General features: G+C 45.5%; 1 protein-coding gene across 4 annotated transcripts in view; it reads left to right on the forward strand.

The window, feature by feature from the left end:
- Nucleotides 1-23,150, forward strand: part of LOC141069560 (uncharacterized) — a 118,401-nt gene that overhangs the window by 90,049 nt on the left and 5,202 nt on the right. The window lies entirely within an intron of this gene.

Below are 23,150 nucleotides of genomic sequence, written 5' to 3' on the forward strand. Positions count from 1 at the left end.
ACCACAATGTAGTGGTGACATAAGCGAAAAGCACTTCTGAGAAGCCCAAAAAACCCCCACAAAGACGCAAGTTCAAGAGCAAAAAGGCAGAAGTCCGGGGACATCTCCATCTGTCTTCTTGTCTTGGGTCTTCTGCATCTGTCTTCCTGTCTTGGGTCTTCTGCATCTGTCTTCCTGTCTTGGGTCTTCTGCCGGAGTAATGCCTTCTCGTTAAAAGGTGCAAGAGCCACATTTGCCCCCACAACCCGGACACAGTCTTCTTTACTCCGCAGTCGCAGCAGGGGAGGAGCAGGGCCTACTGGCACTGTCGAGACAAGCCTTGAGCGCCAGGTCCCGGAGTCCACGTAGGGGGCTCCTACACTGCCGACACCATGGATAACAGCAAACTGAGCCGGAATGATGTACGGCGGGGGTGTGGAATAGTGCGGCGGACACAACCGTGTAACGGCGAGTGTTGTCGAAACATGGTTTGGAGCAGGGGGTACCCGTGCCCTTGGGCACTCCCGAGAACCAGCTGGCGATGCTGGAACTCGGTTTACCCCTCGGGGGAGGCACCTGTCCTGTGACAGTTCGCTGATCTGTCACATCACAGATCACTGTGACAGATCAGCGATCTGTCACAGGCACTGCTGCAGACTTCCTCATGCCTGCGCTTTGCAGGCAGTGAGGAAGTCAGCTCCCTGCAGGCCCCCGTCGCCATCTTGGATCCGGGGGCCTGTAGGGAAAGAGCCCCCCGCTGCAGCGCTGCACATTGCGCTGCCGTGGGGGGCTCAGGGAAGCACGGAGGGAGCCCCCTCCCTGCCGATGCTTCCCTTTAACCCCCGGTACACCGCGATCGCGTTTGATCGCGGTGTGCAAGGGGTTAACGTGTCGGGGCGGTCCGTGACCGCCCCTGACACATTGTGCCGGGTGTCAGCTATGATAATTAGCTGACACCCGGCCGCGATCAGCGGCGCTCACCACGTGGGCGCCGCTGATCGCTGGGACGTAATATTCCGTCCATGGTAGTTAGGTCCAGGGTCACATGGACGGAATATTACGTCCTTTGTAGGTAAGGGGTTAAAAGAGCCCTGCTCCTAACGAGTGCTGAAGTTGAGGGAGCCGACAACCAATTTTTCCCTCTTCCTCTCCCACGTCGACGGCCACGCTGCGCCACACCTGCAAGCTCTTCCTCTGAGCTATCCCCACTTGCTTGCTGCCCCTCGGCATGCCATGATGGGTCAAGGACCTCGTCATCCAATACACTTTCGTCAGCAGAAACTGTCAGCTGAGTTTCATCATCATCTGCTGACTGGGGTCTGGTCACTGTGGGCACTGGCCCACCCTCCACTTCTTCCTCAGACACACACAGTGGTTAAGCATCTGTGCACACTACCTATTCTTCAGCTGCAGGAATGCTGTCTGGCTGGCACACAGATTCCAAGCCAACAGATTCTGAGAAGAGGATTAAGGTTGGCTCCTGGCCCTCTGAATGTCTGGGCAATTTAGTGGGCGGTGAAGAAGCAGATGGGTGCTGTTCTTCAGTGGCCTGACCCGATGTGGTGGAGAGGTGCTGGGAGGATGCTGCGCTCATTGTGGTGGATGCTTCAGCTGCCATCCAACCAACAACGGTTTCTACTTGATCCTCTCTTATCAGCCTATGGCCCTGCTCTCCTAACAAGCTGCGCATAAATGACTGCTGCCGGGTGAAAGTAGGTGCTCAGTGACCTGGGCCTGCTGCTTGCTCTGGATGTGCACCATGTCTAGCTGCTGATGCACCACTTCCGCGGCCGCCGCAGGGACGTCCCTTTCTCCCTGCCTTCTTCATCTCTAATCGATGGATTCAGAACGGCAAGAAAGTAGTTATTAGGGATTAGTGTGCTTATTCCTGTAGGACTACAAACAGGTATAAGAAACACTAATGGCACTGTATGATGGTGTGTCTGCTACACTTTATTTGAATCTAGTGTGGCCTACACAAAGAGTAACGTGTGTTTGTGGTGTTGGTGTACACGTTACGGTCGGATGTCACAGCGCAGTAAATGACACTGCTGTGATACCAAAAAAAGATTCTCTGGGACTGGGCCAGGTGCTGTGTGGCACCAGCCACAGAGGTTGTTTGGGCCCTCACAGTACAATCCCTATATAGTGTTTAACTTTAACCTCAATAGATGCTGTGAGGTAAAGTAACACTTATAGGGGCACTGAGAGTGAATTTACTGGTGAAAAATTTGGGGGTGCGCGATAGAACAGGCCGTACTAGGGGTCATGCCGTCTGATGTGACTACAAAGACTGACCTAGTGGGTGTTGCACTCCCCAAAAAAAAGCACACAGGCGGTCTGCGCAGCGGAGGTGACTAAACTGTGCAAAGTGCACCCGAGCACCAGGAAAATTGAGGGATAAATGGGGGTAAGGGATTGGGGGGGAACCCCTCACTGAAAAATCCCTATATAGTGGTCACCAAAATGTACTGGATGGTGAAGCTACACTTTTAGCAAAAAATAGAGGAAGGGGATTTAAGGGATGAAAAGAAAAGGCTGTGAAAAGGCAGTGAGACCCACACCACACAGTGCTGCAGCAAGAGGAGCTGCAGCAGCTGCAGTGAATGTGCGCTGCACTGTCTCACTAAGCACCTCACTGAGAGCCTGCACAGCACAAAAAATGAAACTGAGCGGGGTCAGTGAGGAAAAAAGACTGCTTCTGTAACACACAGGGGCTGCTACAGTCACTGAAAAGCAATTTCTATCGCTATTAGATCCGAAATCTCTCCCTATCTCCAACAGCAACCTAATCCTATCTGCTTTCACAGTAGAGTGAGGCTAAAATGGCAGGCACAGCCTTTTATTCTGCCTGATCACACCATCCAGCCAGCCAATCGTAGCGCAGCCCCTAGCTAGCAAGTTTAGATGCCTCCTACCAAGCTTAGGGGAGTTACACAATGTTGTCAGCAATTCTTCAGCTCCTGATTGGCTCCACGAAGTACTCGGAGGCTGAAGGATTATGTGTTCTCCGATTTCCGATGTGAAAAAAATATTGGAATCGGAATTCCGATATCGCAAATATCGGGCCGATTTCCGATATTTCAATATCGGAAAGCTCATCCCTAGTCATAAAAGATTCTTATTAGAAGTCACGTCTCCCTTCGTCTAATATCGGAATATTCTTCAACAAACCATTACAAGGTATTTTTCCGATAAATTCATCAGTAATGTCTTGTTATGACTGAATCATAGCGCAAGTACGTATACTATAAAATTAAATCCAGCCTTTCTTCCCAAGGTGGTTACAGACTTCCACCGGAGTCAAGAAATTGTACTACCGGCTTTCTGCCAGAATTACAACAACAAGAAAGAACGCTCTCTCCACCTCTTGGACGTTAAAAGAGCTGCCCTCCAATACTTAGATGTTACAAAAGACTGGAGAGTAGACTCTAACCTCTTCATCCAGATGGCAGGCAAAAACAAAGGGAAGAAGGCATCGAAAGCTACCCTAGCTAGATGGTTGAAATCAACTATCAGTGAAGCATATGTTTCGGCGGGAGAGACTCCGCCAGAAAACCTTAGAGCCCATTCTCTAAGAGCAGTTTCTGCCTCATGGGCAGAGAGTGCGGGAGCATCTATGGACCAGATATGCAAGGCCGCAACCTGGTCTAAATTTAATACCTTTTGCAAACATAAGTTAAATGTTATGGCAAATCCTCAGACAGCCTTTGGGAGGAAAGTCCACCAGGCTGTAATCCCGCCCTAGTTGGAATAATTTGGTAATTCTCCTGGTGGTGCTGTCAGGAGGGACATCCTGGAAAGTAGGAATTAGTCCTACTTGTAATGGTATTTCCTGGAGTCCATCATGACAGCACCCTTATATACCCTTCCTTGAATTTCCTATCTCATATGTGATGTAACATGTGTGGTAGGAAGTTCAATAAAATTTCGTTGCATCCATCCTGGTGTCGTACTTACAAAATCACTGAAGGGTGTTGTTGGGGAGGGGCTATTTAACCTCTTCTGTGTTCCTGTCCCTATCAAGCATAAGAAGGACAACCTCTTGATGGTGCTGTCATGATGGACTCCTGGAAATAGCATTACCGGTAGGACTAATTCCTACTTTTCAGACACCACTATACTAAATATCTTCATTTACTTTTGATTTGAGAAAAGTTTTTTTTTTAAATAAAGTTGTATGTTTAAACCCCTCTCTGCCATCAGACGTACTATACCGTCCATGTGACTTGGGCCTGTCTGACCATGGACGGTATAGTACGTTATCGCGATCGGCGGGGTCCCAATCGCTGCCATAGTAACCCGATGTCGTCATGATGACATCCGGGTTACCAGAGCTAAGAAACTTCCTGTCATTATCAGTGCATGATCAGGAAGTCTCTCAGGTCAGTGTGCAGTAAGTGCAGCGCTGACAGCTTCTGTAGCATGGAGATGCTGCTTCATTTGTATGCTATAGAAGTGATCAGCCTGCAAAAAATGATTGTCCCATAGTTGGACAAAGTAAAATAAAATAAATACAAATTAATTGTAAAACTATTAAAAATAATAAAAAATCAATATACTATCACTAAATAAATATTTGTATAAAAAAAATCTAAACAGTAAAAGTACACATTTGGTATCGCTGTGTCCGTAACGACCCAACCTATAAAACTGTCGCACTAGTTAACCCCTTTAGTTCACACCATAAAAAAGGCAAAAAACAATGGTTTATCATCACACCGCTGAACAAAAAGTGGAGTAACACGCGATCAAAAGGACGGATATAAATAAACACGCTGAAAACGCAATCTTATCCCGCAAAAAACAAGCCCCCATACAGCTCCATCACCGGAAAAATGAAGTTATATCTCTCAGAATAAAGCGATGCAAAATAATTATTTTTTATATAAAAGTTTTTATTGTATAAAAGCACCAAAACATAAAAAAAGAGATAAATGGGGTATAGCTGTAATCGTACTGACCCGAAGACTAAAACTGCCTTATTAATTTTACTAGACGCGGAACGGTATAAACGCCCCCACACACAAAAAAAATTCATGAAATCCTGTTTTTTGTTCATTCTGCCTTCCAAAAATCGGAATAGAAAGCGATCAAAAAGTGTCTTGTGCTCGAAATTGGTACCAATAAAAACGTCAATTCGTCCCGCAAAAAACAAGACCTCTGTGGGCCAAAATATGGAAATTTGTAGCTCTCAAAATGTGGTGATGTGAAAACTATTTTTTGCAATAAAAAGCGTCTTTTAAGCTATGTGCACACGGTGCGGATTCTGCTGCCGATCCGCAGCAGATTTGGCCCTGCGTATAAGCAGCAGAACTGCATGTGATGTACAGTAGCATTATAGGCTATGTAAAACAAAATCTGCAGTGCACATGCTGCCTTTTTTTCCACGCAGATTTGGCGCGGGATGAAAAATGCAGCATGTCACTACTTTTGTGCGGTTTTGCTGCAGTTTTCCACCTGCTCCATTCTAGAAATCCGCAGGTGGAAAAGCGCACAAAACATGCAGTAAAACCGCAAAAAAAATGCACTAAATCCGCAGGAAAAATGCAGGTCATTTGACCTGCGGATTTAGTCAATTCTGTGCGGAAACTTCCAAAGCAGAATACGAACTGTGTGCACATAGCCTTGGTGTGTGACAGCAGCCAAACATAAAAACCCGCTATAACGCCTCTTTCACACATCCTGATATTTCCGGTACCGGAGATGTCAGTGGTCTGTTTGTGTAATACTTGTGGCACACGTGTGGCATGCGTGTGCCGCATCAGTACCACAAGTACAGGCGTCAGGGAAGAAACATTACTGAAAACGCTGTTCCCTGGCGCCAGGTGCTGAACATGGCTATTATCATTCTCCCCTGCTCTGCTGGTGATCTGCGCGAGCAGGGAAGAATGATGAGAGTGGCATTTAAGTAATAAGAGACAGCAGGCGGCGACTGATGGGACTATTACTCCCATCAGCCTACCCCTGCAGGCTGGTAAGGGGTGTGGTGTAGTAACCACTCTGTCCGCTAGGGGGCGCTGTGTGGAGGTCCCAAGAGAACGGATGAGTGGCAGAATCCTGAAGGATGGTTATGTATCTCCAAGTGGGTGGCTTTGAGATGGAGACTTGTGTATGTGTGATCAGCAATATCATTGCTGAGGTGTTGTTTCAAAGTGTAAGGGAGAAGTCTTCATGTAACTAGAGAGATGGGCGGGTTCTGGTTACCTACAAACCCACCCAGGGGTGTGTCTGAAAACGCCTGTATTAAAAGGCTATGTGAGGGTGTGAAGGACCTGTGATGAGGTCATAGTCACGTGACCCGGTGGGCGTGGCTATAGACCATATAATGTGGCCAGGGTAGGTCACATGTGGTGAATGCAGGGACCTGGTTGGTCCAGAGCGGAAGGTCCCGTGCGCAGGATTGTCTCCTGGATAACAGCCTGTGTGTGGCTGTGCGTAATGACTGTCAGAGCCTGAAAGTTCCCTGGAGGGATATGGACGCCTGCAGCATGAGTGACGGAACCATGTGGAGACCCTGACGTGGGTGAGATAAATGAGGCTAAGAGAGCCTGTATGCTGGACATTGAGCAACCTGTATGAACACTGGGTTTACAGAGGGAAGCTATAATGGACGCTCTGCTGTTTATGTGAAGTTTTGTTGATTGCTTCTATCGGTTTATGCTGTATAATAAACCGCATGGACTGCTATGTTTGATGGAAAACCCGTGCTGGATGTGTTTTGTTCGCTGCCAAGCGAGAATTCCCCAAGCAAATGACAGCGCTACCTCGCAGGGGTCATGGATATTGTCCCCCCAGCCTAAAAATAGCATCCCGCAGCTGCTCAGAAAAGGCATATCTATTAGATGTGCCAATTCTGGCGCTTTGCCCGACTCTTCCCACTTGCCGTGGAGCAAGTGGGGTTCATATTTGTGGGGTTGATGTCACCTTTGTATTGTCCACCACTAGCTTACCAGCCTGAGAATACCAGCCCTCAGCTGTGAGTTTTGTCTAGCTGGTTATCAAAAATAGGATGGAACCCACACCGTTTTTTTTTTTTTTTTTTTTAAATTACCGTATTTAATTACAGCGCAGGAGCGACAGATGAATACTCCCATCCGTCGCTCCTGCTGTCACTGTTATTAGCAGCAGCAGGGGTAGGCTGTCTCTTTTATTACTTAAATGTAACTCTCATCATTCTTCCCTGCTTGCGCCGATCGCTGGCAGAGCAGGGGAGAATGATGAGAGCCGTGTACAGCACCCGGCGTCGGCGAACAGCGCTTACTGTAAGGTCCATTTTTCCTATTGGCCCTTTTTAAAAATTAAAGGGAACTTTGTCAGCTGTTTTGGCTGCTATAAGATGCGGCCACTGCCTTTCAGGGCTCATCTATAGCATTCTATAATGCTGTAGATAAGTCCCTGGTCCAACCTGCAAGATAAGAAAATAAGTTTTTTTATACTCACCCGGGGGCGGTCCCCCCAAAAGAAATTCATGAAATGCGTTTTTTTTTCATTCTGCGTCCCAAAAATCGTAATAAAAAGCAATAAAAAAATGTCACGTGCCCGAAAATGGTACCAATAAAAACGTCAACTCGTCCCGCAAAAAATAAACTCGGTGGCTCAAAATATGGAAAAAGTATAGTTCATAAAGTGTGGTGATGAAAAAACTATTTTTACAATAAAAAGCGACTTTTAGCGTGTGACAGCTGTCAAACATAATAACCCGCTAAAAATAGTAAATAAAACCCCCCTTTATCACCCCCTTAGTTAGGGAATAATAATAAAATGTAAAAAATATATATTTATTTCCATTTTCCCATTAGGGTTAGGGATGAGATTAGGGATAGGGGTGTGTTGGGGTTAGGGTTGGAGTTAGAATTGGGGGGTTTCCACTGTTTAGGCACATCTGGTGCTCTACAAACGCAACATAGCATCTGATCTCAATTCCAGTCAATTTTGCGTTGAAAAAGCCAAACTGTGCTCCTCCCCTTCCAATCTCTGCCATGCACCCAAACAGTGGTTTACCCTCACATATGGGGTATCTGCCTACTCAGGACAAATTGCACAACTTTTGGGTCCAATTTCTCCTGTTACCCTTGGGAAAATAAAAAAATTGGAGACAAAAATATCATTTTTGTGGAAAAAATATGATTTTTTTATTTTTATGGCTCTACGTTATAAACTTCTGTGAAGCACTTGGTGGTTCAAAGTGCTCACCACACATCTAGATAAGTTCCTTGGGGGGTCTAGTTTCCAAAATGGGGTCACTTGTGGGGGGTTTCAAAAGTTTAGGCACATCACAGGCTCTCCAAACGCGATGTGACACCCGCAGACCATTCCATCAAAGTCTACATTCCAAAATGTCACTACTTCCCTTCCAAGCCCCGACGTGTGCCGTTACAGTAGTTTTCTCCCACGTATGGGGTATCAGCATTCTCAGGAGAAATTGGACAACAACTTTTGGGGTCCAATTTCTCCTGTTTCCCTTGGGAAAGTAAAAAAATTGGGGACTAAAAGATCATGTTTGTGGAAAAAATATGATTTTTTTATTTTCACGCCCGGGCGTTATAAACTTCTGTGAAGCACTTGCGGGTTCAAAATGCTCACCACACATCTACATAAGTTCCTTGGAGGGTCTAGTTTCCAAAATGGGGTCACTTATGGAGGGTTTCCATTGTTTTGGCACATCAGGTGCTTTCCAAACGCGACATGACGTCCGATCTCCATTCCAGCCAAAAAAGTCAAATGGCGCTGCTTCCCTTCCAAGCTCTGCCATGCGCCCAAATAGTCGTTTACCCCCACATCGGGTGTCAGCGTACTCGTGACAAATTGCACAATAACTTTTACCTGTTACCCTTGGGAAAATAAAAATTGGGGTGAAAAGATCATTTTTGTGGAAAAAATATGATTTTTTAATTGTACGACTGTACGTTATAAACTTCTGTGAAGCCCCTGGGGGTTCAAGGTTCTCACCACATATCTAGATAAGTTCCTTGGGGGGTCTAGTTTCCAAAATGGTGTCACTTGTGGGGGGTTTCCACTGTTTAGGCACATCAGGGGCTCTCCAAACGTGACATGGCGTCCAATCGAAATTCCAGCCAATTTTGCGTTGAAAAAGACAAACGGCGCTCCTTCCCTCCCGAAACAGTGGTTCCCCCTACATATCAGGTATCAGCGTACTCAGGACAAATTGCACAATAACTTTTGAGCTCCAATTTCTCCTGTTACCCTTGGTAAAATAAAAAATATTGGACCTGAAGTAATTTTTTGTGAAAAAAAGTTAAATGTTCATTTTTTTTAAACATTCAAAAAATTCCTGTGAAGCACCTGAAGGGTTAATAAACTTCTTGAATGTGGTTTTGAGCACCTTGAGGGGTGCAGTTTTTAGAATGGTGTCACTTTTGGGTATTTTTCCCTTCCCCATGACAGCACCGCACATGAGAGAAGGTACCCGCCCCCAGGAAACCTGTAGCAGAGACCTAAGAAGCGGGGCGGCACCTCTCCCCTCAGGAGAGCGGCAGGGGGCGCGGTCACGCGCGCCTGTCAGCCCAGCTTGTGGGCACTGCAAATGGCGTCCTCCTCCTGTGACTCCCCGGCGGCCGCTCCAGTGGGAGGCAGGGCCGGGGGAGGCGTGGCCACCATGACGCTGGCGCCGATTGAGTGGCGACGGCTTCCAGAGTCGCACCGGAAGTGACGTCGCACGCCGGGGGAGCGCTGTACTGGGCACTTCCGGGCGGGAGCAGTCCCAGTAGCGCGCACCGCTCCTCCATAAGAAGGGAGTCGCGGCAGACGCCACTGGTCCCAGAGGCTGCACACAGGCTCCACGTATAGCCAGCAGCAGAACGGAATGGATCCTGAAGTTGGAGAGCAAGTACAGGAGGAAAAGCCACCAGCTGCCGGGGTACCCGGAGGGCCGGGTGAGTGCCTTTGTAAGGCAGCACAATATATTAACAAAGGCCCTGTGTATGTTTTCTGTAGGGAAAGGCCACATCCAAACAAAAGAACAAAGAATGTGCGTTATGTAAAAAGGCCCTAGCAAAAACGTATGACAAGCGACTCTGTCGCTCGTGCATTAAAAAGACAGTGGCCGAAGAGTCACCATCCCTGCTCCAAAGCATTAAACCTATGATCCGGGATCAAGTAAAGTTGACGGTGAAAGAGGAAATAAAAGAGCAGGCCACACATAGCACCGATATGACGCCTGCCTCACCCCCGCCCCCACTGCCTCCCACAGAGATAACTACTGATATTGAGTCTTAGGAAGAGCAAGGGGAGATAGGGGCCTCGGATTCAGGCCTAGACTCCTCGGACGAGGAAAAGGGGTGTCCATATTTTCTATCTGAGGACATTGGGAAATTGCTAAAACTTGTAAGGTCCAGAATGGGACTTGAGACACCAAAAGAGCCTAAATCAATTCAAGATGCTATGTTTAACAATCTTGAGGGGAAAAAGCGAAGGGTTTTTCCCTTCCATGATAACCTGCTAAATTTAATCAAGAGAGAGTGGAAAAAAACCAACAAAAAAATGTCCATACCACAGGCACTCAAACGAAAATACCCGTTTGATGAGGAGGTATGCGATAAATGGGAAAAGGCACCCAGACTAGATGCCGCCATTGCTAGTACATCCAAAGGGAAAGCATTGCCATTTGAAGATATGGGCGCCCTAAAAGACCCCCTTGGCAAGAAGGCAGACGCTTTTCTAAAAGCTGCTTGGGAAGCATCAGCTTGGTCGTTTAAACCAGGAGTGGCTGCCACTTGTACGGCACGTGCTATGGTCAGGTGGTTAGACGAATTAAGTGACCAAATTAAGAATAAATGCCCAAGGGAGACACTGCTGGAGGCAATACCTTTCCTACAGAAAGCAGCAGGATTCCTGGCTGAAGCCGCAGTAGATTCCGTCCGAGGTGCCGCCCGTGCATGCGCCCTTTCTAATTCAGGCCGCAGAGCACTTTGGTTAAAAAACTGGTTGGCAGATTTCCAGTCAAAGGTTAAACTCTGTGCCGTCCCCTGTGAGGGCCAATACTTATTTGGAAAAGCACTGGACGAAATTTTGGAAAAAGCATCAGATAAGAAAAAACGGTTTCCAACCCCCTTCCCTAGGCGTCGATGGACTGAGGCTCACTCGTCCTTTCGTGGAACAGGGAATAGAGGGAGCCGAGGGCGGCCAGACTATAGAACCACGCTGGGTAGGCCCTGGAGGGGAAGGAAGGAGAGGGGTTTCCTCTTTAGTAGAACCACCCCGAGACCCGATACTAAGCAATGACGCCAGGGCGGTTGGGGGAGGGCTTTGATTCTTTGTCCATCAGTGGGTAGCATTGCCCACCTCAAAGTGGGTAACCAACCTGTTGGCCGAGGGCCTACGACTCAGTTTTCTAACCCTTCCTCCTCAAAGACTAAAAGTGACCCGGGTAGCCAAGAAGAATCAGGCTACATTAGAAAAGGAGATCCAGCTCCTCATTCAAAAAGAGGTACTTATAAAAGTACCGTGTCATCAGAAAGGGAAAGGGTTTTACAGTACTCTGTTCCTCACGCCAAAACCAGATGGGTCACTAAGAACAATATTCAATCTCAAAGCCCTGAACCAATATATCAGAACAGAAAAATTCAAAATGGAGACCTTGGGGTCAGCAGTAAAACTACTCGACCCAGGTTGCTACATGGCAGTAATGGATCTTACCGATGCCTATTACCATGTCCCAATATGGGAAGAACACCAACAATATCTGAGACTGGTAGTAGAGATTGCTCAAATCCCCACTCATCTACAGTACCGGTGCTTACCCTTCGGGGTATCAGTAGCCCTGCGTATATTTATGAAAATCATCGGGGAAGTAGCGTCCTTTATAAGAAGGGAAAATATCCTGTTAGTACCTTATCTAGACGATTTCCTGGTTATAGCAAACAGCAGGGAAAACTGCGAAGATGCAGTTACAAGGGTCCTGGAGATATTAGCCAGGTTAGGCTGGATGATCAATCTGAAAAAATCCAAATTAACTCCAGTACAGTCACAAGAATTCCTGGGAACTCAGTTAGACTCATTAAAACAACAGGAAGGAAAATTGGAGCTATCCACAAAAAAATACAACGGATACAGTCTGGTCGAGCCATACCAGTAAGAGAGGCAATGTCGCTCCTGGGCACGTTAACAGCGACAATTCCAGCGGTCCGGTGGGCACAAAGCCATACGAGAGAACTACAATGGCAGATCCTGTCCGAGCAGGAGAAGAGTCCTTCCAATTTAGATCGGGAGATTATCCTCTCCCCTCAAGTGCAGGAGTCCCTAAAATGGTGGCTGAGCACCGAAAACCTAAACAGAGCAGTGCCCTGGACGACTCAAAACTCGGTGGTATTGACCACGGATGCAAGTCCGAGTGGTTGGGGGGCACACATAGGAAAACAAACCCTACAGGGCCAGTGGGAACCCGGAATGAGGGAGGCATCCTCTAATCTAAAAGAACTGGCGGCCGTAAGGTAAAGCAAAAAGTACAAGGGAAACATGTCACCATATTATCCGACAACAGCACGGTCATAGCATACATAAACAGACAAGGGGGTACAAAGTCAGCAACCCTTATGGCAGAGGCCAGGGAATTATTCGCTTGGGCAGAAAACAATATTCTATCCTTATCGGGTACACATTTAAAGGGGGCAGACAATTATCTGGCCGATTATTTAAGCCGTCATGTACTACACCAGGGAGAATGGTCCCTAAGTCAAAAAATATTTGGGGAAATCTGCGCTGCCTGGGGCACACCAGAAGTAGACTTGTTTGCCACCAGGGAAAGTCGGAAAGTGGACAGGTTCTACTCCCTAAATCCAAGAGAGCGGCCAGAGGGCGTGGATTCGCTACTACACCGGTGGAAATTTCACCTGGCATATGCGTTCCCCCCCCGTTGGCATTGATTCCAGTAGTCTTAAAAAAGATCCTGCAGGGAAAAGCTCGAATAATCCTGATTGTGCCCTTCTGGCCGAAAAGGGCATGGTTCACATGGCTCAGACGCATGTCTATCTTGGACCCATGGATCCTCCCAGATACCCCGAATCCGCTATACCAGGGCCCAGTGGAACACCCCAGGATTCACGGGCTGCACCTCACTGCGTGGAACTTGAGAGGGGACTCCTTATAGCAAAAGGGTTCTCAGTCCTGTTAGTAACCACCCTGCTTGCTAGCAGGAAGGAGGTAACTTCACGAAAATACCAAAAAATTTGGGAAAAATTCTTACCGTTCACGGGCCGACAATTGACTAGAACAGCCCAGAAAATACCAAGAAAGGAGATCCTAGAGTTCCTCCAGAAAGGACTGGAAAAAGGACTATCCACAAGCACCTTAAAAGTGCAGGTATCGGCCCTGGGTGCATTGTTTGATCAAAAACTGGCAGATCACCCATGGATCTATAGATTCATTCGGGCCTCCTTCACATCCAGGCCCACAAAATTATCACCTAAGGTAGCTCCCTGAGATCTAAATTTAGTATTAAGGGCACTGACAGCATCTCCATTCGAACCGATTGCTTCCATCCCAATAAAGACGCTGACACTAAAAACATTACTCCTGGTGGCCCTGACCTCAGCTCGTCGTGTTTGCGAGCTGCAGGCGATATCTGTAAATCCACCATATACCACCTTTTTGGATGATAGAGTGATCCTAAAAACTGATCCAGCCTTCCTACCAAAGGTAAATTCCAAATTCCACAGGGAGCAGGAGATAATTTTGCCCTCGTTTTGTTCGAAACCCAAATCCCAGGGAGAGGAAACCTTCCATTGTTTAGATGTCAGACGTTGCCTGCTTCAATATATAGAAGCCTCAAAACCATGGCGACAGTCTTCAGCCCTTTTTGTCTCATTTCAGGGGACAAACAGGGGTAAAAAAGCTTCAAAGTCAACGATTGCACGGTGGCTTCGTATGGGTATTGCACTAGCTTACTCTTCTTCAAACCAGACTCCCCCACTGGGTGTAACAGCTCACTCTACAAGAGCCATAGCCACGTCCTGGGCTGAAAGGGCAAATGCTTCAGTTGAGCAGATCTGTAAGGCAGCAGTATGGTCATCACCATCCACTTTCTTCCGACACTATAGACTAGACCTAGGGCCCTCAAATCTGGCCTTTGGGAGAAAAGTATTGTCTGCTGTTGTCCCACCCTAGGAGTCTATTCTATCTTTCCTCTCATATGCGGTGCTGTCATGGGGAAGGGAAAAAATGATAATTACTTACCGGTAATTTGATTTTCCAGAGCCATGACAGCACCGCATTGTTCCCGCCCTATCTTGGTGATGGTTGTGTGGTGCACCAGAGGTTTTTAAAAATTATATCTGGATGTGTAGATATACACTCACTGGCCACTTTATTAGGTACACCTGTCCAACTGTGTGTTAAGACTTAATTTCTAATCAGCCAATCACATGGCGGCAACTCAGTGCATTTAGGCATGTAGACATGGTCAAGACAATCTCCTGCAGTTCAAACCGAGCATCAGTATGGGGAAGAAAGGTGATTTGAGTGCCTTTGAACGTGGCATGATTGTTGGTGCCAGAAGGGCTGGTCTGAGTATTTCAGAAACTGCTGATCTACTGGGATTTTCACGCACAACCATCTCTAGGGTTTACAGAGAATGGTCCGAAAAAGAAAAAAAATCCAGTGAGCGGCAGTTCTGTGGCCGGAAATGCCTTGTTGATGCCAGAGGTCAGAGGAGAATGGGCAGACTGGTTCGAGCTGATAGAAAGGCAACAGTGACTCAAATTGCCACCCGTTACAACCAAGGTAGGCAGAAGAGCATCTCTGAACGCACAGTGCGTCGAACTTTGAGGCAGATGGGCTACAGCAGCAGAAGACCACACTGGGTACCACTCCTCTCAGCTAAGAACAGGAAACTGAGGCTACAATTTGCACAAGCTCATCGAAATTGGACAGTAGAAGATTGGAAAAACGTTGCCTGGTCTGATGAGTCTCGATTTCTGCTGCGACATTCGGATGGTAGGGTCAGAATTTGGCGTAAACAACATGAAAGCATGGATCCATCCTGCCTTGTATCAACGGTTCAGGCTGGTGGTGGTGGTGTCATGGTGTGGGGAATTTTTTCTTGGCACTCTTTGGGCCCCTTGGTACCAATTGAGCATCGTTGCAACGCCACAGCCTACCTGAGTATTGTTGCTGACCATGTCCATCCCTTTATGACCACAATGTACCCAACATCTGATGGCTACTTTCAGCAGGATAATGCGCCATGTCATAAAGCTCGAATCATCTCAGATTGGTTTCTTGAACATGACAATGAGTTCACTGTACTCAAATGGCCTCCTCAGTCACCAGATCTCAATCCAATAGAGCATCTTTGGGATGTGGTGGAACGGGAGATTCGCATCAGGGATGTGCAGCCGACAAATCTGCGCCAACTGTGTGATGCCATCATGTCAATATGGTCCAAAATCTCTGAGGAATGCTTCCAGCACCTTGTTGAATCTCTGCCACGAAGAATTGAGGCAGTTCTGAAGGCAAAAGGGGGTCCAACCCCTTACTAGCATGGTGTACCTAATAAAGTGGCCAGTGAGTGTATGTATATAGACATGTAATTAAAGGGAAAGGGGAATATTAGTAGCGCTGTCATATAACATGTAGGTAAACTAATAAGGCGGTTACCTTGCATACTCTGAAACAAACTGAGGGGAGAGGTGCCACCCCCCTTCTTATGTCTCTGCTACAGGTTTCCTGTTTCCTGGGGGCGGGTACCTTCTCTCATTTGCGCTGCTGTCATGGCTCTGGAAAATCAAATTACCGGTAAGTAATTATTTTTCTATCATATAGACCCCTCAAAGTGACTTCAAATGTGATGTGGTCCGTAAAAAATAAAATGGTGTTGTAAAAATGAGAAATCGCTGGACAACTTTTAACCCCTATAACTTTCTAACTAAAAAAAATTTTGGTTCCCAAATTGTGCTGATGTAAAGTAAACATGTGGGAAATGTTACTTATTAAGTTTTTTGTGTGCCATATCTGTGATTTAAGGGCATAAAAATTGAAAGTTGGAAAAATGCAAAATTTTTGCCAAATTCCCATTTTTTTTCACAAATAAGCGCAATTTCACAAATAAACCGGTCTGCAAACCCTGTCTTATGAGGAAAGGTTGCAGGATTTGGGAATGTTTAGTTTGCAAAAGAGAAGACTGAGAGGAGACTTAATAGCTGTCTACAAATATCTAAAGGGCTGTCACATTGTAGAAGGATCAACTTTATTCTCATTTGCACAAGGAAAGACTGGAAGCAATGGGATGAAACTGAATGGGAGGAGACACAGATTAGATATTAGAAAAAACTTTTTGACAGTTAGAGTGATCAATGAGTGGAACAAGCTGCCACGAGAAGTAGTGAGTTCTCCTTCAATGGAAGTCTTCAAACAGAGGCTGGACAGACATCTGACTGGGATGATTTAGCGAATCCTGCTTTGAGCAGGGGGTTGGACCAGATGGCCCAGGAGGTCCCTTCCAACTCTACGATTCTATGATTCTAAGTTATATCAATGAAATTTTACCACTAACATGAAGTACAATATGTCACGAGAAAACAATCACCAGGATCCATGGAAGCGTTCCAGAGTTATTACCTCATAAAGGGACACAGTGGTTAGAATTGTAAAAATTGGCTTAGTCATTTAACGTGCAAACCACCCTTGGGGGTAAAGGGGTTAAGGACATACAAATTCAAAGTTAAAAATTGTAAATTATTAAAAAATTTCCAATTTTTTAGATAAATAAAGACAAATCATATTGAACTAAATTTACCACTAATATGAAGTACAAAGTGTCACAAAAAAAATCTCATTCACTGGAATATGTTGAAGCGTTAGTTATTACGGTGACACTGGTCAGAACTGAACAATTTGGCTTGGTCAGGAAGGTGAGAACAGGCTCGGGGTGAAGCGTTTTATTTGCCCACAGTTCTGGGTAAGAATTATTATTATATGTGCACCTGTTGAGTATTTATAGCAGACATTTCAGCACCATTGCCTTTTTGTTGCAGCTTTTCCCATTTATTAGTATGGGTGAAATCCACAGCAAAAACACTGAAAGAATTGACATACTGCAGGTTTAAATCTGCTGCAAATATACAAGTAATAAATAAGTAACATGTGCGTGAGACTTCAGGGATCTCATTCACTTTGACACTAGGAAATACTTCAGGCTTGGTGACAAATCTGCAGATTTGGGACAAAACTGCAAAGTGTGCACAGACCCTTATAATGCTTACTAAGGGTGCTTTCACAGTGCGTTTAGTACATGCACAGTCACCCCGCCAGGGCATAAGTCTGAACCCTCTGAAAAACTGACTATAATGGTGATGGCAGTAGTTGACTGCGTCTAGGTCTCTGCCGTTAGTAGCCATACACGCCTGAAAATGCCACAGAGTGCGTGTTCTTTCCGCTGGCATCATTATAGTCTATGGCCCTGTCAGCGCTCTTGTTGAAGCTCATTAACCCTTTAGTAACACAATTTTTGGGTCACACATATCAGAACAGCCTGCAGTGACAGGGTTAAGTGTTTTCAAATTATAACAAGTAAAGCAGAAATAATCTCACGTGTCTACTTAGCCATACTCTACTGCCATCTCAATTCCCATAATTTAGACATCCCTCCTCTGCTCATAATTAAATATCCTACCTTAAAATGGGTTTCAGTTATTCTGGGGACCCCAATTTAGGGATTCCTCTCCCTACACTACTACTAGTCAGGCTTATGTTTCGAATTTAGTATACACAAAATCCCATAAACGTTTTATTCGAATAAGGCTGGGGTCACGTTGGCGTATAGCATCCGATGCGATATGCTAATGACACCCGTCTCAAACACTGCTGCGAGCCTGAACCGATTCATTTTACTATGATCTGATTCAACTTTGAATTTTCATGCCCTTAAATCACAGAGATATGTCACACAAAATACTCAATAGTAACATTTCCCACATATTTACTTAAGTTGACCAGCAATTTCTCATTTTTACAACAGAATTTACAAAATCAATTTTTAGGGACCACATCACGTTTGAAATCACTTTGAGGGGTCTTTGTGATAGAAGATACTCAAAAGTGACACCATCCAAAAAACTGCACCCCTCACGGTGCTCAAAAACACATTTGAGAAGTTTATTAACCCCTCAGAGGTGCTTCACAAGAATTTTTGGAATGTGGGAAAAAAAATGAACGTTTAACTTTTTTTCACAAAAAATTTACTTCAGATCCAAATTATTTTCATTTTGACAAGGGTAACAGGAAAAAATGGACCCCAAACTTTGTTGTGTAATTTTCTACTTTGATTGGGCGCACAGCGCTTGGAAGGGAAGGAACGCCATTTGACTTTTTGAATGTAAAATTTCCTGGAATCATTAGCGGACGTCATGTTGCATTTGAGAGTCCCTGATGTGCCTAAACCAGGAGTGGGGAACATTTTTCCAGCCGGGGGCCATTTGGAAATTTTTACAATCATTCGAGGGCCTCACCAAAATGATCACCTTGAAAATTACCCAGGTATACAGTATTTAGTCAAACAGTTAATTATGGTAATTCACCCTTAATCTGTCGGCTGGAGCTGCTTCTCTTTGGTGCAGCTGTGATGTTAGGTGATACTGATCATGTTGCTTGTCACAGCTGCTTTTCCAGGTTTGTGTCCACTTTTTGTCATAATAAGTTTTGTAAATCATATACATCACCATAGGAGACGCTGGGACAGCTGTATATACACCATATAGGAGACGATGGGACTGCTGTATAAGCATCACATAGGAGACTCTGAGACTGCTGTATCTTTAGTGAGGGAAATAAGTATTTGGTCCCTTGCTGGTTTTGTAAGTTTGCCCATTAACAAAGACATGAACAGTCTATAATTTTAAACCCTTAAAAGGTTAATTTTAACATTGAGAGTTAGAAGATCAAAAATAAAATCCAGAAAATCAAATTGTATATATTATATACATTTATTTGCATTTTGCAGTGAGAAATGAGTATTTGATCTCCTACCAACCATTAAGAGTTCTGGCTCCTACAGACCAGTTAGACGTTCCTAATCATCTCATTACCTGCATTAAAGACAGCTGTCTTACATAGTCACTTTTATAACAGACTCCAGTCCACAGACTCAATCAGTCAGACTCTAACCTCTACAACATGGGCAAGATCAAAGAGCTTTATATGGATGTCAGTGACAAGATCATAGACCTGCACAAAGCTGGACTGGACTACAAAACTATAGTAAGACGCTGGGTGAGAAGGAGACAACTGTTGGTGCAATAGTAAGAAAATGGAAGAAATACAAAATGACTGTCAATCAACATCGATCTGGGGCACCATGCAAAATCTCACCTTGTGGGGTATCCTTGATCATGAGGAAAGTGAGTGATCAGTCTAAAACTACACGGGGGAAACTTGTTAATGATCTCAATGCAGCTGGGACCACAGTCACCAAGAAAACCATTGGTAACGCATTACACTGTAAAATCCTACAATGCCCGCAAGGTCTCCATGCTCAGGAATGCACATGTGTAGACCCCTCTGAAGTTTGCCAATGAACATCTGGATGATTCTGTGAGTGTTTGGGAGAAGGTGCTGTGGTCAGATGAGACAAAAATTGAGGTCTTTTTACATTAACTCAACTCGCCGTGTTTGGAGGAAGAGAAATGCTGCCTATGACCCATGGAACACCATCCTCACTGTCAAACATAGAGGTGGAAACATGTTTTGGGGGTGTTTCTCTGCTAAGGCACAGGACTACATCACCGCATCAATGGGAGAATGGATGGAGCCATGTACTGTAAAATCCTGAGTGACAACCACCTTCCCTCCGCCAGGACATTAAAATGGGTCGTGGGTCTTCCAGCAAGACAATGACCCAAATGTACAGCAAAGGCAACAAAGGAGTGGCTCAAAAAGTAGCACATTAAGGTCATGGAGTGGCTTAGCCAGTCTTCAGACCTTAATCCCATAGAAAACTTATGGAGGGAGTAGAGGCTCCGAGTTGCCAAGCGACAGCCTCAAAATCTTAATGATTTAGAGATGATCTGCAAAAGTGGACCAAAATTCCTCCTGATATGTGTGCAAACCTCATCATCAACTGCAAAACCGTGTGACTGCTGTGTTTGCCAACAAGGGTTTTGCCAGAGGGATCAAATACTTATTTCTCACTGCAAAATGCAAATAAATTTATATAATTTATAAAGTGTGATTTTCTGGATTTAAATTTTGATATTCTATCTCTCAATGTTAAAATTAACCTACCCTTAAAATTATAGACTGTTCATGTCTTTATCAATGGACAAACTCACAAAAGCAAAATCAGCAAGGGATCAAATACTTATTTCCCCCACTGTATATCACATAGGAGATGCTGGGACTGCTGTCTATACATCACATAGGAGACGCTGAGACTGCTGTATCTATATCACAGAGGACGCAGACACTGCTGTATCAATATAACATAGAGGACGCAGAGACGGCTGCATATACATCACACAGGAGATGCTGTGACTGCTGAATATACAGTACATCACATAGGAGACACGGGTTGCTGTATATACATCACATAGGAGAGGCAGAGACTGCTGTATATACAATACATAACATAGGAGACACAGGGACAGCTGTATATACGTCACACAGGAGATGCTGGGACTGCTGTATATACATCACATACAGTGCCTACAAGTAGTATTCAACCCCCTGCAGATTTAGCAGGTTTGATAAGATGCAAATAAGTTAGAGCCTTCAAACTTCACACAAGAGCAGGATTTATTAACAGATGCATAAATCTTACAAACCAAAAAGTTATGTTGCTCAGTTAAATTTTAATAAATTTTAAACATAAAAGTGTGGGTCAATTATTATTCAACCCCTAGGTTTAATATTTTGTGGAATAACCCTTGTTTGCAATTACAGCTAATAATCGTCTTTTATAAGACCTGATCAGGCCGGCACAGGTCTCTGGAGTTATCTTGGCCCATTCCTCCATGCAGATCTTCTCCAAGTTATCTAGGTTCTTTGGGTGTCTCATGTGGACTTTAATCTTGAGCTCCTTCCACAAGTTTTCAATTGGGTTAAGGTCAGGAGACTGACTAGGCCACTCCAACACCTTGATTTTTTGCCTCTTGAACCAGGCCTTGGTTTTCTTGGCTGTGTGCTTTGGGTCGTTGTCTTGTTGGAAGATGAAATGACGACCCATCTTAAGATCCTTGATGGAGGAGTGGAGGTTCTTGGCCAAAATCTCCAGGTAGGCCGTGCTATCCATCTTCCCATGGATGTGGACCAGATGGCCAGGCCCCTTGGCTGAAAAACAGCCCCACAGCATGATGCTGCCACCACCATGTTTGACTGTAGGGATGGTATTCTTGGGGTCATATGCAGTGCCATCCAGTCTCCAAACGTCACGTGTGTGGTTGGCACCAAAGATCTCGATCTTGGTCTCATCAGACCAGAGAACCTTGAACCAGTCTGTCTCAGAGTCCTCCAAGTGATCATGAGCAAACTGTAGACGAGCCTTGACATGACACTTTGAAAGTAAAGGTACCTTACGGGCTCGTCTGGAATGGAGACCATTGCGGTGGAGTACGTTACTTATGGTATTGACTGAAACCAATGTCCCCACTGCCATGAGATCTTCCCGGAGCTCCTTCCTTGTTGTCCTTGGGTTAGCCTTGACTCTTCGGACAAGCCTGGCCTCGGCACGGGAGGAAACTTTCAAAGGCTGTCCAGGCCGTGGAAGGCTAACAGTAGTTCCATAAGCCTTCCACTTCCGGATGATGCTCCCAACAGTGGAGATAGGTAGGCCCAACTCCTTGGAAAGGGTTTTGTACCCCTTGCCAGCCTTGTGACCCTCCACGATCTTGTCTCTGATGGCCTTGGAATGCTCCTTTGTCTTTCCCATGTTGACCATGTATGAGTGCTGCTGTTCACAAGTTTGGGGAGGGTCTTAAATAGTCAGAAAAGGCTGGAAAAAGAGATAATTATTCCAAACATGTGAAGCTCATTGTTCTTTGTGCCTGAAATACTTCTTAATACTTTAGGGGAACCAAACAGAATTCTGGTGGTTTGAGGGGTTGAATAATAAATGACCCTCTGAATAAACTTTTCACAATTTAAAAAAAAATTAAACAAAGAAATAACATTCTTTTTTGCTGCAGTGCATTTCACACTTCCAGGCTGATCTACAGTCCAAATGTCACAATGCCAAGTTAATTCCGAATGTGTAAACCTGCTAAATCTGCAGGGGGTTGAATACTACTTGTAGGCACTGTAGGAGACGGAGGGACTGCTGTACATACATAACATAGGAAATATTGACACTGCTTTATATGCATCACAGGAGACTCTGGGGTCATATAAAATACATGAGGAGCTGGGGAGGCAATAGATATCACAGGAGACGCTGGGACATATTCATCACCGAGGAGCCTGGGGGGAATAGATATCACTGAGGGGGTATATACATCACTAGGAAGCACAGACAGCATCGGGGGTATATATGTCCCTGGGGGGAATATACATCACTGGTGGTGTCACATATATCACTGGGAGCTATATACATCGCAGGTGGGGGGATATATAGCACTGGGGGCGATACGAAGCACTCAGTGGGATATACAGTGCTTTTGGGGCAAATGCAGCACTGTGGAATATACATATCACTTGGGGCACATACAGCCCTGGGGGGGACATACAGCACTTGGGGAGGGGGGATATCCAGCACTGGGGAGGCACATAGATCACCGGATGGGGCTAATAGATTACCGGAGGGACACAGATCACAGGCGGGTGGCACGAAGATCAAAAGGGGGGGGGCACAGAAATCACAGAAGGGCACAGAAATCACAGGGGTGCATATAGCTGGGGGGCACAGAGATCACAGGGGTCATATAGCTTGTGAGCACAGAAATCACGGTGCGTATAGCTGGGGGGCAGAGAGATTACAGGGGCACATAGCTGGGGAGGCACAAGGATCAGAGGGGGACATATAGCTATGGGGCACAGAGATCACAGAGGGCATATATTTGGGGGGCACAGAGATCACTTGGAGCACAATGATTATATTGGGGCACATTGCTGGTTGGGCACAGATCACCAGCAGAAAGTCACAGAAATCACCAGCAGACAGGCACTGAGCTGCCGGCATAGAGATCACTCTGGACTCTCTGGGAACAGCTCCTCTTCCGGGACAGGAG

The sequence above is a fragment of the Dendrobates tinctorius genome, unplaced genomic scaffold (genome assembly GCF_039654945.1).
Source record: "Dendrobates tinctorius isolate UK_male_01 unplaced genomic scaffold, ASM3965494v1 ptg000266l, whole genome shotgun sequence".
NCBI lineage: Eukaryota > Metazoa > Chordata > Amphibia > Anura > Dendrobatidae > Dendrobates > Dendrobates tinctorius.